General features: G+C 42.3%; 1 long non-coding RNA gene across 1 annotated transcript; it reads right to left on the bottom strand.

Annotated features, from left to right (window-relative positions):
* Window positions 1–15,424: 15,424 nt before the first annotated feature.
* On the bottom strand, window positions 15,425–16,803 carry LOC113920955. Its single transcript, XR_003519449.2, has 3 exons — window positions 16,700–16,803; window positions 16,543–16,615; window positions 15,425–15,851 (listed from the first exon to the last, which is right to left on the bottom strand). It is a non-coding gene; the product is annotated as an uncharacterized LOC113920955 (long non-coding RNA).
* Window positions 16,804–20,234: the final 3,431 nt, after the last annotated feature.

Below are 20,234 nucleotides of genomic sequence, written 5' to 3'. Positions count from 1 at the left end.
ATTATTTAAAGAGATTTAAAACACAGCATTTTGGTGGCATATGGCATATATATATATACATGCCATAGAGAGATATGTCCTATGGTGAAAAATACTAAAAAGTAATAATCTTATTCTTAAAACATTATTACTGTATTATTCTGGTTATCTTGAAACATACACACAGAAACACACACACACACACACACACACATCTTGGCGGTTTCTTTTTAAAAAGCTACCCATAAACATGTCCCATACGATTTGACAGGTGAATTTTATCAAATATTCGAGGAACAGATAATTCAAATTTTATATAACATTTTTCAAAGAAAAGAAAACTGGGGAATGTTCTCTCTTCTTGGGCTAGACAGAATGATGTCCTCCCCCCCACCAGAGATATCCAGTTCCTAACCCCTGGAACCTGTGAATATTTGCTTGATGTGGCAAAGGAACTGTGCAGATGTGATTAAATCAAGGATTAAGAGAGATTATACTAGATTATATAGGTCCAGTGTAAATCCAGTGTAATCATGAGTGTACTTGTAGGTAAACGAGGAAGGTAGAAAAACCAGAGTGAGAGAAGAAGTGACAACAGGACAGAGGTCAGAGTGATGTGATGGCTGGAAGGAGACCATGAGTCAAGGGATGCAGGTAACCCTCTAGAAGATGGAAAAGGCAGTAAAACTGATTCTCTCCTGGAGCCTGTGCAGTGAGCATGGGCATTTGACACCTTAATTTTGGCCCAGTGAAACTCATTTTAGACTTGTGACCTCCAGAACTTAGGATAATAAATTTGTGTTGTTTCAAGTCACCAGGTTTATAGTAAATTATTACAGCAGCGACCGCTGTATCTTTTAAAAGAATAGCATAATCTTGATTACCAAAATCCAAGACAGTGTGAGAGCGAAAGTATGAAGGCTTATCTCATTCTTGGATAAACATTCTAAACAAAACATTGGCAAAAACAAATTGAGCCAGTATTAAAAAAATAAAACATCATTGGCAAGTTGAGTTTATCCTAGGCATATGAGGACACTTTATCATTAGAAAAGTTATTAAAGTAATTCACCACCATAATAAATTGAAGAAAAGCCACAAGATAATGTTGGTAGGTGAAAAAAATGCATTCAATAAAATGTAAAACACATTTATGATTAAAAACTAAAAAACTGCTGGGTCGTGATGAAGTAATTTGGACCAGATTAGCTCTTTTGTTGCAAACAACTATAAAACTAGGTGAAATATATTAATTACTGTTTTTAGGTGTTGGATAACAGTAACACATGACCACAGTCCTTGAGAGAAGAGAATGAACTGAGATGATCACCCCATGATCACCTGGCTATCTGCCTGGCAGCACTTTGCAGACCGTGGTAGAGGGATAGCAAGCTCGAACAGCACAGCAGTCCTTGCTGAATAAAGGAGATAAACATTGGAACTCAGAGCTCTTGAGGTGGCTAGGATTTACAGGGCAGTATACAAAAAGGAGGGAGCTAAACAGAAAAAGGAGCCTAGACAGGAGATTCTCTGGGTCTTTGACCAAACACTGAGCTGTGCATATGCAGCATGCGACTCCACAGGCTGGGCAACAAAAGATGACCAGGGAAGCAAGAAATACTAGTGGACAAATTAATGAGCCAAACAACGAGCGGAGCTCACAAAGATTGGGAGGCAATTGATATCCAACCAGTCAGTGAGGTTCAGAGACCTTACTGAACCCCAGGGCATTCGGTAGAGTTCCTAGAAAGGAGCTCAACTGGCCCTAGCTACACCAGACCCATTCTAACACAGCTTAAAGATAAGCTTTAAAAACATGAAGCAGGGGGCGCCTGGGGGGCTCAGTCAGTTAAGCGTCTGCCTTCTGCTCAGGTCATGATCCAAGGGTCCTGGGATCGAGCCCTGCATCAGGCTACCTGCTCAGTGGGGAGCCTGCTTCTCCCTCTGCCTCTCCCCCTGCTCATGCTCTCTCTCTCTCTCTCTCTCTCACTCGCTCACACACTCTCTCTCAAATACATAAATAAAATCTTTAAAAAATTAAAAATAATAAAAATATGAAGCAGATTCATAAGCAACTAAATGCCTGCTCTTTCCAACCCAACACCCTAAAAAAAGACAAATTCTTGCCTTCAACAATGTAACATTCACAATATCTAGTATCTAATCTACTGGAGATGTGCAAAAGTAAGAAAATGGCACCCTTAACCAGGAAGAAAACCAATCAATAGAAACAGACCCAGAAATTATAGGGATGATGAAAGTCATAGAAAAAGATTTTACAAATAGGTCCAAGGATTTAAAAGACAACATACACATATTAAAGGAATAAATAGGGAATTTCAATAAAGAAAGAGAAACTATAAAAAAGGAGTTGATGGGAATTACAGAACTGAAAAATACAATACCCAAAATAAATTATTGATTGATTATTGTCAATAGATTAGACACTGCTGAAATAGTGAATCTGAAGACAGGAAGTAGAATCTATCCACATTGAAGCCTAGAAAGTAAAAAAAAAAAAAAAAAAAAGGCTTACCATATGGGAAGACATATGGGACAACATTAGGAGAAAAAAGAAAAAGAGATAAATTGGGGTATGAAAAAAATGTGAAGAAAAATTAGAAAAATATTTTTAACTGAATGATAATAAAAACATACAAAAGTCTGTGGATTGCAGCAATGTTTAAAGGGAAATTTATAGTTCATGCTTTTATTTGAAAAAGATAAATTATTAAAAATAATGATCTAAGTTACCAAATTTAGAAAGCTAAGCTAAATAGCAAAAGCAAACTAAACTTAAGATAATCAGAAGGAATGAATTAGTAAATAGAAAGGCAGAAATAAATACAATAAAAAGCTGACAAATAATAGAGAAAAATCAGTGAATGAAATAAAAAGTTGGTTCCTTAAAAGATTAATAAAATTGATAAGCCCCTAACTAGACTAGGGAAAAAAAAAACCCAAACAAATTACCGATACCAAAAGTAAAAGAAGAACAACGTTGCAGATTATAACATTAAAATAACATTAAGAGGATATTATGAAAAATTTTATCCAACGTGTTTGACAACTTATACAAAATGTAAAATTCCTTAAAAGAAAAAAAAATCACCAAAATGCATACAAGAAGAAATAGAAAATTTGAGCAGCCCTATACATATCCATTAGATTTAATTTGTAATTAAAAACACATTCACAACTTCAGCTTAAATTAACAAATTGGAAACAAATGCACACTAGATCCAGATGGTTTCACTGCTGGATTTTTAGTAATATAGATAGGAGGAAACACTTTCCAACTCACTTTATGAGGCCAGCATAACCCTGATAACAAAACCAATAAAAGACATTAACAGAAGAAACAATATCTCTCATGAACATTAGTGCAAATATCCCTATCAAAATATTTGCAAATTTAATCCTGTAATATATAAAGAGGATGATACTTCATGATGAAATTGGGTTTATGCCTAGAATGCATGATTGGTTTAACATTCTAAAATTAATTAATGTAAATCATCAAATTAATATAATATGATCATGTTAATAAATGCAGAGAAAACATCTGAAAACAATTCAACATCCATTCCTGATGAAAACCCTTAGAAAAGTAGGGTTGGAAGAGAACTTCCTCACTTAATGGAAGACAACTACAAAGAGCGTACAGCTAATATCATCTTTAGTGGTGAAAAGTTGAATACATTTCTCCTAAAATGGGGAACAAGGAAAGGATAGTCCATATCATTATTTCTACTCAACATCATACTTCAGTTCCTAGTCACTGCAATAAAACAAAACAGATTTAAAAAAAGGAATATGGATTTGAAAGTAAATAGTAAAACTTTTAATTAAACTAAGTTTTGTATGTAGAAAATGCTAAAGAGTCTACAGAAATATTATCAGAGCTACTAAGTGAGTTTAGCAAGTTTGGCATATTCATTACCTATCGTTGCATAATATTATCTCAAAATTAGCATCTTAAAACAACAAACATCTATTATCTCATGGTTTTGTTTGTCAAAAGTACACACAGGTTAGGTGAGGGAGGATCCACTTGTAACCTCACTCGTAGGGTTGTTGGCAGGATTCAGTTCCTCATGAACTGGGAGAGCTTCCATTTCTCTGCCAGTAGTGTTCAGAGGCTCCCTTACTCTGTGTCCAGAATTCCTTACCATGCAGTCCTCTCCATCGAACATATCCAACAGAGCAGCTGACTCCCATCAGAGCAAACGAGCAAAATAGAGCAAACTAGAATTAGCAAGACAAAAGTCAGTCTTTTTGTAAACTAAAATCCCATCCCTTTTGCCATATTCTTTTTTTTAAGATTTTATTTATTTATTTGTCAGAGAGAGAGAGAGCACGTGCACACAAGCAGGGGGAGCAGCAGGGAGAGGGAGAAGCAGGCTTCCCGCTGAGCAAGGAGCCCGATGCGGGACTCCATCCCAGGACCCTGGGATCACGACCTGATCTGAAGGCAGACGCTTAACCAACTGAGCCACCCAGGCATCCTCCCTTTTGCCATATTCTATTTGTTAGAAAAAAGATACCCACATACAGGGTGAGGGGATTATACAAGGAGATAAACACGGGGGTTATAAGAAGCTGTCTACTGTATGCAAGTCACTATATAAAACACAATTGTATTTCTATACACTAGCAACAAACAACTGGCAAATGAAATTTTAAAAACACCATTTACTATATCATGAAAAATACAAAATACCTAGGGACAAATTTTATGAAATGTATTTAAGACTTCTGCAATGAATACTACAAACGATTACTGAGATAAATGAAAGAAAACCCAAATAGATGGAGAAGTATACCATGTTCAGGCATCAAAAATCTCAACATTGTTATGATGTTACTTTTTACTAAATTGATCTGTAGATTCAATGCAATGCCAATCAACATTTCTGCAGGATTTTTGTAGAAATTGCAAACAGACTCTAAAATGTATATGGAAATGCAAAAGACCTAGAATAGCCCAAACAATCTTGATAAAGAAGAACAAAAGTGGAAGACTTAAGCTGTTTGATTTCAAGACTTACTATAAGTTGAAGTAATTAAGACAGTGTGGTATTTCTGAAAAGATAGACAAATAGATTAATGGAGCCAATGAAGAGACCAGAAATAGACCTATGCTTATATGACTTGCTGACTTTTGACCAAGGGGCCAAACACCTTAACACATAACAGAAGCTGTTTAACATAAAAGCTAAAACTTTAAAGCTTCTAGAAGAATACATAGGAGAATATGTGTATGACTTAGAAATAAGGAAAGATTTAGAACCTCTGGAAATCACTGACAATAACAAAAAAAAAAAGGATGGATAAAACGGAGTAATGGAAGCATTCTACATTTCAAGAGACATTGTTAAAAAATAAGTAAGCTACATGCTGGTATAAAATATTTACAATACTTATATCTTACAAAGAACTTGTATCTAGGATCTATAGATAACTACAATTCCCACGAGTCAATAATAAAAACACACAGAACCTAAAATCTGAACAGGCATTTCACAAGGTAGATACACAGTGGTCATGAAACAAATGAAAAGTGCTCAACATCATAAATGACCAGGGCAATTCAAGCGAAAACTACAAGGAGATATCACTATATATCCACTAGAAAGGCTGATATAAAAAAAACTGACGCCACCAAATGTTGATAAGAATGCGGAACGTCTAGAATGTTTATACCTTTCCGGCAGGAATTTAAAATATTACAACCAATTTGGAAATCTGTCTGAAAGTCTCTCACAAAGTTAAACATAAACTTACCATATGACCTAAGCTCGTACTTCTAGGTATTTATCTGTCTTTTGGAGTAGTCTCATCCACACCTGTATCCATTACATTCATTAAAAGAACACATTGAGAAAAAAATTTCTGATGAATGTTACGGACATTGATTATTAGGCAGAATACACAAAGGACTCCAATGAATTAATAAGAAAAAACAACTGAAGAGGAAAATGATTAAAAACAAACAAACAAACGTGAAGAGGCAGGGGCGTCTGGCTGGCTCAGTAGGTGGAGCACTCAATGCTTGCTCTCAGGGTCATGAGTTCCAGCCCCACATCAGGTGTAGAGGTTACTTAAACAAACAAACATGAACAGGCAGCGCTCAGAAGAGACTATTTAGAAAGCTCTTCGACCTAAGTGGAAATCAAGGAAATGCAAATTAAAACAAGATGGCAAAAATTCTAAAAGTCTAAAATAACTAATACCTAAATGACTAGTTTTCAAACAATATCCGGTCTTGGCAATAATGTGGAAAATGGAAACTCATCTACTGAAAGAGTGTGAGTTAGTACAACCCCTTTGGAAAATAATTTGACAATATGTGGTATACCTCAAGATAGCATACCCTTTGATCCAGCAATTCTACTTGTAGGCACATACCCTTGAGAAAAAAAAAAAAAAGCATGGGGACACAGAAACCATGCCCAGAAATGATCATAAAGCAAGGTGTGTAATGGAAAAACATTCTAGAAAAACTTAAATGTTATTGGTATTAAAATGGATAATTTTGTATGTTCACACCATAATGTAATAACCAACAATGAAAATGAGTGAGCTAGAATTTCCTGTAGCAATGTGGATGAATCTCATAAATAAATGGAGAGGAAATATTACAAAAGAATACATACTGTGTAATGATGACATTATGATGATGCTGAAGTAGTAGTATGTTTTGTTTATGGATGGACAGATAAGTAGGTAGATGAGAGAGAGAGAGAGAGACGACACGAGACAATATAGTGTAACAATTATTATTAGCACAGACTCTATATCCCATCTCCTGGATTTGTATCCTAGCTCTAATTTGGTGGCTGTGTGACTTTAGACAAGTTACTTAACTTCTCTGTGTCACAGTTTTGTCATTTGTTAAGTGAGGATAATTGTAGTGTCCAACTCATTGGGTTGTTACAAGGATTAACAATGAGTTCATATTTGTAAAATACTTAGAATAGTGCCTGTCAGAGTATCTGTATCTGTTAAATAAATACAAATGATAAATATCAAATGCCAGAGAATGATCACTGGTGTGAGTACAGAGAGCTGCAACTATATTTTGAATATCTTATTTCTTAAGCTGGATGGTGGCTACACATATATTTTTATAGTATTTCTTGATGGGTCAAAAATATTTCAAAATTTAAAAGGGGGCACCCAAACTACTTCAAATAGCTTGTTAAGCTTGTAGAAAGAAAGACGAGTTTCTAATCAGAGACTGCTATTTTGATATATTTCAGATATCTGGGAGGAGAATCTTTTTTCAATGTGTAAGTCTAACTATTGCACCTTCAATTTTGATGCCATTGTCTAGAAGCACCCCTAAACCTAGGGGACAAAGGCATTGGCGTCGCAATCAGAAAACCTAAATTTTCTTCACATTTCTCCTGTTGATTCCATTTTGGGTCTCTGGGCTAGTCTGTCTCCAGTGACATCCTTGTGCTTCTTTGTATTTATCTTTAGAATGGATGTGTTGTCTTCTGCCTCTTTCAAATGGCCAGAATGGACCCATCTTTCCTTATCTTCAGCACAGGAGGGGGAGTTAGAATTCCTGTCCCCACCCTCCCCCCACTGCCTTTCACTAAGGAGCGAAGAAGTTTATTTTATTTTAATGAAGTCTGTGAAAAATGATGCATGCTTGAAAGCAGCCTTTTCCGTGTACTTACGCCCGCTTCGGCTTCTGAGTGTAAGCTAAAATGTAGACAAATCCTCTGTGGTTTTCGGAATGTACATAGGAGCATATGTGCTGTGCTTTCAAAAATTTCTTTGTTAACGAATCTATTGTGCACACAAGCAAGATCAGTCTAGACCCTCAGAAGGGGAGATTCTCAAGGAAAGTTGTCTTCTAATTTCCCAATTGTTTGCTTTCAGTTGTTCACGCTAGGGAAAACAGTGACAACAGCATGACGGTGGCAGTCGGCGCCCTTGGTGTGTATGTACTGTTGCGTTTTTGAGAAAGCAGGTGTGGTTGTTGCCTCTCTGCTGTGCCCCATTTCTGACTCCCAGACTGTTGTTTATTTAAAAATAAAACAACAGAAACAAAATAACTGCTTATCCTTTTCCATGTCCATGGGAATTATATCCTGGTAGCCAGGAGGTCTGGCCTTTTAGGTCTAGGTCTTTGAAAAATAAAAATGAGTCCTCTGCCCAGCTGGTATGCTAATGGCATCTACTCAAGCTTTTCTCCTTGTTAATAAGGGAAGAAAATATTTGGCTTGCAAGGTCCTGGCTCATCCCTTCCTCTGGTTCCTCGCAATCAGCATGGCGGGGCCCCAGATGCGTCTCTGGTTGACTGACAGACTTGAGCTTCCATCTCAAAAGAAGTTCAATAAAGCTCAGAGCTTATTTTGTCAAGCATGGGTGCATTTTCTTTTTAAGTCCTCATACACTTGAAGGGGAATTTAATCCTTGCATTTCTGATTGTTTACACTAAAGAGTTGTGTTGTGAGAGCGATTTGACGTCCGGGAGACTGTTCGAACATTTTAATAAAACTTTGTGAGAAACATTTTCTCTCACAACAGAAAGCTAGATTTTGCCATGGATAAGTAAACATGAATCGCCAATGGGCTCAGAGCTTCTAACCTGGAGATTCTGGACGAAGCCTACACTTAACCAATCTATTTTTCATCTTTATTTGTTTCCCAATGAGTATAATGGCCCCCTACATGAATGCCATTTCTCCTTGTGCAGATGAGGAACCCCGCTCTACAGCGAAGAAGACAGTGTCACACGGACGGTTTTCAGGATTCAGTCATTCTTCAAACACTTATTGAGCACTCCCAAGTGACCTCTGGGCAGTGATACCAGCCTGAGGAAGACTCAGTTTTTTATTTAAGGAGTCCATGGTCTGGTTCAAAAAACAGACTTGTAAACCACTTACAGTTGACCCGGGAGTTAGGGGCACCGACTCCGACCCCCCGCAGCCAGCCCTGAGCCTTCATGCTCTTCCACCTTTTAACACGCAGATCCAAGCACCAACGCATCCTTTTTCTGATTTTCTTTCAGCAGAGCTGAGACAGGCAGTATTTTCAGAAGGAACTTCATTTGGAAAAGCACCACCACAGGAAACACAGAAGGAGAATGAAAGGGAAAACAGCAAAGAAAATATAGAAACCTGTAAAACAATTATGCTTACAAAATACAGATTTTGTGTCCTATGACAGCCAACATTCCTGCCAGACCCACAAACTGTTTCTTAAGCTCTTTGCTCTCCCATTCTCTTCCCTACCCCCTTGAGATTCCAGGCTCATGGATGTCCATATTGCAGATGGGCCGCCCCTGTGGTATGTGCAGGCTTCAGGTTCTCCAGGGAGTCAACATCTTTGAAGAAACAGTCTCCCCCAGAGACACTCTCTGGGTCCCCGTGGGGATCCTGGCACAATTACAGACCCTCGGCAGAGTGAATCGGGTCATGTTGTGAGTCTTTCCTCCTAGTTGAGAACGCAAGAGCCAATGTTTCAGACATGTCTCTTGCAGGACCCTGCCCTCCATCCTCCCTATTCCTACTCAAATTCAGATTCAGACCTTTGCTACCTCTTGTTCAAACTTTTGCATTGGTCTAGTCTACAAATGCCGTGGCAATTTCTTTTTTAAAAAGTTTAACTCCAACCTGATCATCTTTCTCCCTCGGTCTACCAGATTGAGAATTTTTCAACCTGGCGGTCAGTGCCAGCCTACCTGCCCAGCGGTAGATCCTTCACACACAACCTATGCTTCAGTCAGACCACAAAAACTACACATACCATTTCCTGAACATGCCCCTGTCTGTGTTCACATGGATACTTCCATGGGGGAATCCCCTGTTTCTTCACCTGAATGGGTTGAAAATCCCAGCTCTCCTTATAAATCCATCCCAGAATCATTGACTTTGTGAACTTTTCATCTTTTCTTTTGCCTTATTTTCTGATTTGTATTAGAGTTTTTAAAATACATATCTCACTCCCCCTTACCTCACTCCCTTCCCCAGACTAAATTATAAGTAATTGAAGACAGGAATAAAATACCTTACGGATCAGTGTGGAGATCAAAAAAGAGACCATGTAAATTGCAAGCATGGGGATTGACACATGGCAAGCACTCCACAAATGTCATCAGGGTTTGGAGCACTGACTCTAGAGTCAGACAGAACTAGATATGAACCCTGACTCCACCCCTGACTAGCTCGGTGACCTTGAGAATCACTTAATCTCACAGAGCCTCAGTTGTCTCATCTGCAAAAGGGGGTTACTTACCACGGTTCCTTCTTCACGGTGTTATGAGAATAAATTAGATGGTTGATTAAATTCAATCATAGATATGAAAATATCTAGTCCAGCATCTGGCACTTAGCAATTTCATAATAAATGTATGCTATCATTATGGAGCCTAGAACGGTGCTTTGTATACAAAAGCCCTCAGGGAAGATTTGGGCTAGAGGTTTGTGCCTCAGATGCAAATACTTCCCATAAAACATGAATCCAGATTCTGGTCAGGGGTCCCAACTCTCCCTTATACCCCGGCTCTCTCCGTGGGGGGAGGGGGGCATCTCTTCTTCCCATCCTGCTCTCTAGGACTTTGTTCTGGATGGATCCCTGCCCCGCTCCCCACCACTGGTATGCTCTCTGAACGGCAGCTGGTCTGCTGTAGGACATGCTGCTACATTGCCCTCCTCCGATGTGCTCACTATGGTTTTCTGGGGAGGATGAGGTGGGAGAGCATCCAGTTTTTCTGCCTTAAATTTGAGTTTCTACCATTTTGAAGACAGTACAAAGGAGCTACACTGGGGAACTTTGCATGTGAGGATATTTGTGCATGTACCTATTTGAAGTTGATTCGATTTAAATTGAAGATTGGATAATATTGCAAATACTAATAAAGGAAAGAAAAGGAAGGATGGTTCTCTTGTCAGTCTGAGAGGATCCACGTAACTCATTGCAACCAGGAGGACTCCAGAAACTGCCCTATCCAGTTGCTTTGCAGGCAGGCCCTGATTTCCAGCCCTGGAAACAGCAGACATACATTTCCTGTGGATATTAACCAGCCATCCAATTGACAGTCTCAGTTTCCATGTCTGTTCTGTGGCGAGAGCACGCAATGCATTGCAGGAAGCCGATCGATTATTTGCAAGTGGGATACACGATACCGTCTCCAGTTCTCCAACCACAGCTGAAATCCAATTCCATCAGCTGGTCTGGATTTGGAGGGGAAATGAAAGTCACATTTTGGAAAAGTGAGATTGATTCAACATGTTACAACTGATGCTTATGCAAAAAAATAAAAAAACGACGACCAAAAAACCTAGTTGTGGAGACATCCCCAGATGATCTATCCTGATTATCAATCCAAGGAATCCCAACTGTGTCCATGCATTTAGTCATTTTTGGTAAATTTTTAGTAAAGTTTGATGACTCTCATAGACGCTCAGTTTTCTTATCTATTAAAAGAGATAATTATGTACCGCATGGCGTTGTTTTAAAGATTAATTTGGAGAATAGATGCAGAGGCGAATTACCACGAAGCTAATGAAGATTAAGCTCCTCATTTGCATGGACCCTTTTCAAGACCTTGTACCTAAGTTTGTATTTGTAATTTTGCATCATTTTTCTCAAAGAGGGTGCAAATCCTATAAGCTTTAAAACCCACAAACCTGGGTCTGCTCCTTGGTGGACGTACAGGGTAGGTACTCAGATGGCAAGAAGCAGGTGATGAGGTCCCCCCAGCAGGACAGAGGACCCGCAAGAACAGCTGAGAGTCTCTCTGGAGACTTGTGGCTTTTATTGCTTACTAAGTGTCAGATTGCCTCGACTCACCAGCTAGGCCTTGAAAGGGATCTAGCAAAATATCCTCTAAAAACATGAGTTGATCATGGCTTAAACTGTCACCTCATTTAGTGGGAACTGTGTCACGACTGAAAAACGTTCCCGAGAGACTTGATCTCTCCCGTGTGAATTGCAAGCATGGTGACCAGTGGGGGAGAGACGCTGGGGCAGGTGCCTCTCAGATCACATCAGCAGGGCCCTCTGCTCTGGCAGAGGCTTGGCAGAGGTGGGACAGTGCCAGCCTGGCGTGTAGTAAGGGACATCGTACCTTCCACCAGCCAAGCCTCTGCTGCCATAGTTTTTTTCAGGCAGATGCCCAGAGACTCCTTTTCAACCCCCGCCCTCTGCCTTCTTCCTCCTCTTTCCTTCCCTTCGCCCTTATCCTTCTTAGCCCTCTGCTTTTCTTCTTCTCCTTTCTCTCTTCCATCTCATGAATCATGATACAAATTTCAATCCAAGATAAAAATGTACTTTATTTCACCCTTTTGGCTGTGATTAAGTTCTGTCCACAGCAAGGACATTGCCGTTTCCATGGGAACCCATATACTCTAAAGCTGAGGAGGATGGCGGTGTAGAAAAGTGGAAGGAAGGCAGAGAGGTTTGCTACAGTTGCCTCTCACCCACTAAAGAGGAAACAGAACGGTGGAGTCCAGGGATTGCAGAGGAATTTACCAGGTCACTAAATCATATTGCTCACCTCCAGAAGAGCCAATAAAACAATTCTGGAGATAAGCAAATGTCCTTTATTGTAGGAGGGCCAGGACGGATTCCATAATCGCCTTTGAAAAGGCATTCAGCTGTTATTTTTTAAGGGCAATTATTCAGCAGACAATTTGAGTAATGCTTGGGTGCCTGAGCCGATCCCTGTCAGAACCCAGAAGAGACAGCTGCTGGTGTGAACGAGCTTTTCAGCTTTGCCGGGGCAGAGGACCCGGCTTTGTTCACCCTTCTTTTCCTTCCAAAGCCACAGGGCTCCACCTTTGCTGTGTCTAATCCCACCAAGCACTCTGTCAAAGCACCCAGTACTACCAAAATAAGAGCAAAAATCTCTGCTCTCCCTTTTTACAGTTTTCTCTAAAGAGGAACTCATTATTCCAGCCTTCCTATAATTATCGCCGACAACATTTCTACTGTTTTCAGCATATAAAAATGCTCTAGAGGTAGTGTTGAGAGTGAATGTTAATGCCAAGGCTCTAGCAGAAAAGCAAACAATACAATTATCTGGTACCTGACCGTGGATGTGGGAGCCAAGGAGGAGCTGTTCGAGAGGGAGGGCCATGGAGCCAATGGTCAGGGAGCAGTTAGGGTAATCAGTCACATGATTCGGGTAAAGGAAAAGGGAAAAAACATTCAGCCCTTAAACTATGCAGAGGGCCTCCTACACACAGATGTTGGGCTGTGAGCACAGGATGCTAAGAGGAAAGTTATTTGTCACGAAGGATCCTGGCCTGGTCAGTAGCATTTTCCCCAACATTGAAGGCACAGCTCATGATAGACTTTGAGCCCTGGTTCTCCCAGTCAAGGCTGTCCCCAACAGCGCCAAGGAGCTGACACATTTGGAGATTCAGGGGGTTTGCCTCGACTTGGTGTTGTCTTGGCAAGGGAAGCACCCCGAGCCTCAATTTCCTTGTTAAAAATGGGGGTGATAATATCTACATCAAATTTGGATTAGCGGAGAAAAAGTAGATAAGCCAGCCATTCAGTGGCGTGCCTGACATGACCAATGAAAATTGCTTAATAAGGGGTGGATATTATTATTATGCTGTCATTCTGCCCTCCTAATGAAGGCCCCCCAAGGGAGCTGGCTCAGCCTCCTTGCCTGTAGCTTCTGCTGCTTAAACTGGGGATGGGACCTCTCACACATACACGCCCCTCCATCTTCCTATTTCAGCTTCTACGGGGAGCAAATTGGAGCACAGGGCCAACAGGATGTCAGCAAAGCCTGGGGCAGGTTTGACTTGGGCAAGAGGAAGGATGGCGGTGGCTGGCTGTGTGCCCCCGCCCCCTGCCCCCCCTGTGCCGCCCATAATGCAGAGACTGCAGCCTGCTGCCTTGCATCTCTTGGTCAAGGGCAGAAAACAGGCGGCACCTATAAGGAAAACAAACTGGGACAGGCACTGCCCACGAGACCTCCTCCCCTTTCTTGCTGCTCGAGCGCTTCCAGAGCAGAGATGCCAGCCCCAAAAGTGCTGAGACCCCCCAGCCAATGCCAACTGCCCCCAGGTCTGCACTTGGGAGGAAAATCACCCACTGCCGGTCGGGTTTTCTTGCAGTGGAAACATTTCTAACATACGCTTGCCACCACACCAGTCATCCACATGAGTGTGGAGTCGCCAGCCACTGACCCGCCTCGCCCTCCCTGCAGCTGCAGCCTCAGCCTCTCCACTCCCCTGAACTGCACTCCGTGACATCCTCCAAACTCTCCCCTGCCCTCGGTCTCTCCGCAAATTGTAATCTGTACCTCCTCCAGACAGATTTAACATTTTATTTATTTATTAGAGAGAGAGAGAGAGAGAGAACGAGCGGGGTGGAGGGGCAGAGGCAGAGGGAGAGGCAGACTCCCCGCTGAGCTGGGAGCTGGATAAGGGCTCCATCCCAGGACCCTGGGATCATGACCTGAGCCAAGGCAGACGCTTAACCGACTGAGCCACCCAGGCGCCCCTTCCAGACAGATTTTTTTAAAACAGAATACCATCTGCGCCTCTGCAACTTAGTATGGTCCGTCCTTTCTCCACTGTCCATGGTCTAAAGCCCAGATTCCTCAGCGTGGTGTATTAAGCACCCTCAGTCTCTCTAGCTTCGTCCTTTCCGAGCCTCTCCCTGCACCCCAGCCACACAGAACCTAGTTACAGCTTCCCTTGGGCCCAGTCCAGCTGCTTGCCTACGCCTGATGGCTCCACGGCCCATTCCCTTCCTTCCGTCCCATCCTCTGGCTGAGGAGCCCCCCCCCCCCACATGCACACACTCATCTTTCAAAGCTTAGTCCAAACAGACTTGTCTGAAGAGCCTTCTGTGAAGCCTCCTCAGGTCCTGTTCTGTGCAGGACCCACAGCCCTCCCCGCGCTCAGTCTGTACTCCTCACACGTCTATCAACAGTTTCTTCTGGTTTGTTGCACCATCTGCTTATTGATCTGTCTCCCACTCTACTGGGAGCTCCTAGGGGATGTGAGGCAAGTCTTACTCATCTTTGTGAAGTCCTGTTCTGACGGCATTTCCTGGTCCCTAGCAAGAACTGACTAAGGGCCTTTGCTGAATGAGTCATCAACTGATGAAAAGCCCCCAAGCCCAAATCACGTCCATACAATGGGCTGTGGCCATCAACTGGGGCCACTCCTTGAGGATGCTGGTGGCCACTCTCCTCAGACAGATCACAGATGCATGGGGTACCTGCTGCCCCCACAGGGCCGAGGATGAGTTCCATCTTCAGGGCTCCTACTGGGAGTCCTGAGACTCAGCACATGGAGCGACAATGGGGGAGAGACACAAGAATGTGCCCCCCACCGCTGCCCTGAGACCAGGTGGGGCCCAGGGAATATTTTTTTTCTGGGGCCTTTGTCTAGATAAGTAATTCGATTATAAAAATATATCACAAACTCACAGGTCCATGTGAGGTTATAGTAATTTAGTGATGAGGATTTTGACAAATGGATAAAGAAGAAGCACTTATATCTTTCTTCACAGTCCAATCAGTGCATGAAGAATCTTCATAACTTCCAGACACCATCTTTCCTGCTCAAGTCCAGGAGCCATCCCCTTGTGTTCTTAACTGTCAAATGTGCAGGTCCTGGTGAATTTTTGTATCTTTCACCACAGGTTGAGGTAGTAATACCTTATTACCCATGATGATACAGCTCTTTAGGGCCAGTCTGTATTGAAACAATACAGGTCTTTGGGCCCTGCAGTTCCCTAACACCAACTGTTTAGTATTGGTCCCAGAATTGCTTCTGACGCTGCATTGTGCAGCCTGTCCCCATGAAGACTTGCTTTGTTAGCTCTCTCAAAGGTTGTTTCTGTGCTTCACTGATGATGACCAAACATGCAAGTCTTACCTGGAGTATGCAGAAAAGATATGAACAGTAATTTATTTTCTGGTCATATAAAGTCTTCTTTTGGGAATTTTATAGCATAAACATAGTATGATATTTCTCTTAGGCTACAATCACTGAATTTCTAGAAACTATCTCCTCTGATGTTGATGTATCCCTGTACACCATCACCAGAGAGTAAGAGAAGAAGTGAGAAGAGCAGTCCTATTCCTTCAGTGAATGCTAATCCCTCACTAAGACCTGCCCTGAGATGGAGACATCATCATATCCATCGGAGGAAGAAGAGCGTATCACCCAGAGGGGCCCATCAGGCTATGGAGCAACAGCTTCCAAAGCTCTTGGAGCACAGAACAGGCACCCATGGGGGCCTGTCCAACAAGTGGCACAGAACCCCATGGGAGGGGTCGGGGACTGTCCTGGGTGCCCACAGCAGAGGGGGCGCATAGGATCAAGGACACTGGAGCCACCTATCCCCTGTGTGGGTGCTACGGACCCGTGGCACCATGGTCAGCCATAGGAAGGCGACAGCAACCGGGCCCCACAAATGTAGCTCAAGCCCAAGAGTGGGCAGTGGGCCATCCAGAGTTCAGAGCCCTAACTGTGTTCCGTGTCCAACAGCAGTGAGAATCATCCCCATTCAGCAAGTGAGTAACACACTGGCGGCCCTGCTTGTGTAATCGTGTGCAGGAAATACCTTACAGCTCAGTGGCTGCGAGCTGCTGGTCAGGTGGCCCTCCCAGAACCTCTCTGGCCACAGGCTGGGACAACTGCAGAGACAAGAAACATAAAAACTTTTCAAGGCATCTGGTCGATGCCCCACACCAGATCGGGGATAGAAGGCTGGAGAGTACCCTAATCCGGAACAATGAAGATGGCTCAGATGGCCCTGCCCTTTCCGGCTGGTGTCTTGAATTAGAGGCGGGCATCCTCTGAGGAAGGTTTGCTGAAGTTCATGGTCCCTCGGAGGCTTGGAGTGGAGCAGGCCGTTTGCCAGGTCAAGGTCATACTGGCCAGCAGCCGGGAGGCCCTGACAGTCCCTAAGGGAGAATTGGATAAGCCCTGTTCCTTTCATGGAGTGCAGTTAGAGCTTCTGCGCATACATTTCTAGAGTCAGATCTAGAAAAGATAGAGGCGACAAGATGAGCTTTTCTGTACGTCCCGTTAGGGAGAATAACAGGCTTAAAAGAAAGTAGCTCCTCTACTCAGAGGCAATAGTATTAAAGCATAACAGGTTGAACGGAAACTCCCAAAGGATGCCCAATAAACCTCATCACAAAGGCCCTATAATTATCAAAGGGAGACCATGTTTCTTCAAGGAGCTTTGAATTCTGGTTTCTCTACCAAGTCATATTGAAAGTCAGTGACCAATGAATTAAGAATTCAACGGCGCTTAGGGAGATGTGAGAGTCACATGCAGAAAAATCAGCGATGTAAGGACCCCACATCGGGTTGGTCCTCCTGAGAGGGCAGCTTGCCATTTGCCCATGGGGTGAGCAGTAAGGGTGGACCAGACCTGTGGGAAGCTGCCTTGTCTTCGTGGGAATTGTCCCAGTCTGCTGGGTTACGGTTGTTCAAACCACTCCCACCTATTTCATCAGAGTGATTCCAGACATTTCTTTGCATACCTGCAGACACAGGATTTGCCTTCCAGATAACATTCCAGCAATCAATTGAAATCATTTAGATGAAGTGATGAATGACAGTCAAGACCCAGTAGGGTATGGGAGCCCGTCTGGGTTTACCATTTGAATACACTAATCCCTTGCTAAGCAGGGCTTCCATTCCTATAATACACTGTGGCTGGCAAACTAGAGGATTTGTAGTATCTCCCAGAAAACAGAGGAACTCGTGGAAAAACAAACAAAAATTGGTGCTAAGTATCTTTTTAACCTGGAAAAAAAAAAAAAAGACAAGGAAAACTCTTGATTTGTTGATAGTTAAAACTTTCTCCAGGAAGGTATCTTTGTCTTGAATCTTCAGTTTTTCAGGAAATATGGGTATAAAAACCTACCTATTGAGAAAGAGTTTGCCAAAAGTTTTATTCTTGAAAGTCAATATTCTTTTTTTTTTAGGATTTTATTTACTTATTTATTTGAGAGAGAGAAACAGGAAGAGAGAGAGCACACACGTGCCCACCGGCGCAAGCAAAGGGAGAGGCAGTGGGGGAGGGAGGGGGAGAGAGCCAATCCCAAGTAGACTCTGTGCTGAGCCCAACGGGGACTCCATCTCACACCTTGAGATCAAGAGTCAGACACTTAACTGACTCAGCCACCCAGGCATCCCAAGTCTATATTCTTTTTAAAGTTTTAAACTTGGCCCTATTGACTTAAAATATAATGTGTTTTAAACCTGCTTTGGGTTGGTTTTTTTTTTTTTTTTAAACTCAGCAAATTGCATATGCAATATCACCAGCTGGCTTTTTCTGATACTTATTAAAGGTGGGGATAGAGGTATTACTCTTTCATCCACTTGCAGTATGAAAAGTGTGAGACAAATGCACTTTCCCCTTGATGTGCTAACTTAAACATCCAACAGAACTGTCTACAAACTAGGAGAGTTGAACTGAAGGAGCATAAAATAAAAATTTGAAGCTTAAGAAATTTTTATGTAGAAATACAAAATAGAATTACCTTGAGACAATGGTTAATAATGGTTGTATGTATCCGGACTGGTTACTGCTAACACATATAATGCCTGTGTGAGATTTAGGAAAATGTTCCCTTCTTCTGGTTTGGAGGTGTTTTCAGACTGGTGCAAAGCCCCACTGGCTGCTTCGCCTGGGCACCCCCATCAGCGCACAACCAACACAACTGTACATGGCGAGCCTGATCCTGACAACTCTTTATGATTTCTCCTGTGCAACTAGCCCCCGCCGAGCTTCAGCTCTCTTTCTCTCTGAGTAGTGCTGCTTGCAGCCCTCACTGTGAATACACGGATTCTTACTCTCCCTTGTATCCCTGGAGCCTGACACGGAGTAGGCACTCAACAGACAGCTGTTGGGTGAATGAGTGAGTAAACTAAAAAATGATCAACGCAATAAAAAAAGTTGCAAGTGAAGGGCTATGGAAAAACACAGCTAACTATTGAAAACATTTTGTGTCATATCTAGATATTAGAAAACCTTTTCATTCTTGGTATCAATTACCCCACATGACAATACACTGCTAAATGCTGAAATGGTTAAACTCAGAAAAGAGTATAAAGTGACATTGAAAATAGTGGCAGATAGTTAAGTGTTAATTTCTAAGGGTTGGGAGTGCAGAAGTCCAGAAATCAAGGAGCTCAGGACAAGAAGTCTGCTTTGCTGATTTTCTTTTTTCATCTCACGAGTGGTTAGTATTATGCTTTGAAAGAGTGTGATTTAGGCGTGGTAGCAATCAGTTGCAGAACACCATTATGCTAACATTTCTAGGGAAAAAAAAAGTTTTAGGAACTTGCTCTTTAGAATTTCTCAAAATTTCTCAAAAGTCAGTTGGAGCCTACACATGGAATTCAAAGCAAGTCTAGTTGGTATGCCTCTTTTCCTTCCTTTTCTAATTTTATCACCCAAAGTTGAGGCTCCTGAGATGTTAACAGCAGAAAGAACTTGGGACAGACCCTGACAAATAGGCTGTAAACAGGAGCTGGTAGATAGACAAATCAGATGGCCTCGGGACTTGCCTTTCTTGTTTCTATGACACCATCGAATCCAGTGGCCTGGTCCTTTGTGCAGAAAGGGAGGTTTCGTTTTGGTGAAAAATCAGCTAGTGCCATCCGCTGCAGCGACTGGAGTCCAGCACTGGTCCTTTCTAGCCGAACTTCGCCCGGAGGCCAGCGGGGGACGGCAGTTGCCCTGTGGACGGGCGGCTCCAGCTAGCAGCCACCCAGAACCCTCTCTTGCACACAACACGGTTTCGGGATTTAAAAGCGGTAAAGTGCTGTTAAACCCTCACAGCCATTAAAACCAAAACAGGCAGTGCCTTTCACAGATTGACCATCGCCTAACTTTCTGAAACTAAAGATTCACATGCATTCAACTCAAGGCTCAACAGACACTCGATGTGTTGAAATAATGACTTTACAACAGCACCCGTGAATTATCCAGGTCTTGTTTGTTTATTTGTTTGTCTAAAGCAGCTTATTTCCCCTCATGAGGCAGAGGGTGCATGTCTGTTCGCTTTAAAGTGGATCCATGTTAAACCAGCCTCCAGAAAGAATGAAATAGCATTAACAAGATTTACCCAAGAGCTACCCAAATAGAAAAACGACAGGCGCCCCGATCTGTTTCGCAGGAACGAGGCTGAATCAGAACATCTGTTGGGCTTTCCTCCCCTCCTTCTCCCCTCCCCGGTGCTTAATGACATCTGAAGTGCTTCAGCTTTGCACATTCCTTCACTAATTAAATTC

The sequence above is a fragment of the Zalophus californianus genome, chromosome 3, assembly GCF_009762305.2.
Source record: "Zalophus californianus isolate mZalCal1 chromosome 3, mZalCal1.pri.v2, whole genome shotgun sequence".
NCBI lineage: Eukaryota > Metazoa > Chordata > Mammalia > Carnivora > Otariidae > Zalophus > Zalophus californianus.
The sequence above is the reverse complement of the archived record's forward strand: the minus strand, read 5'-3'. Positions and strand labels throughout refer to the sequence as shown.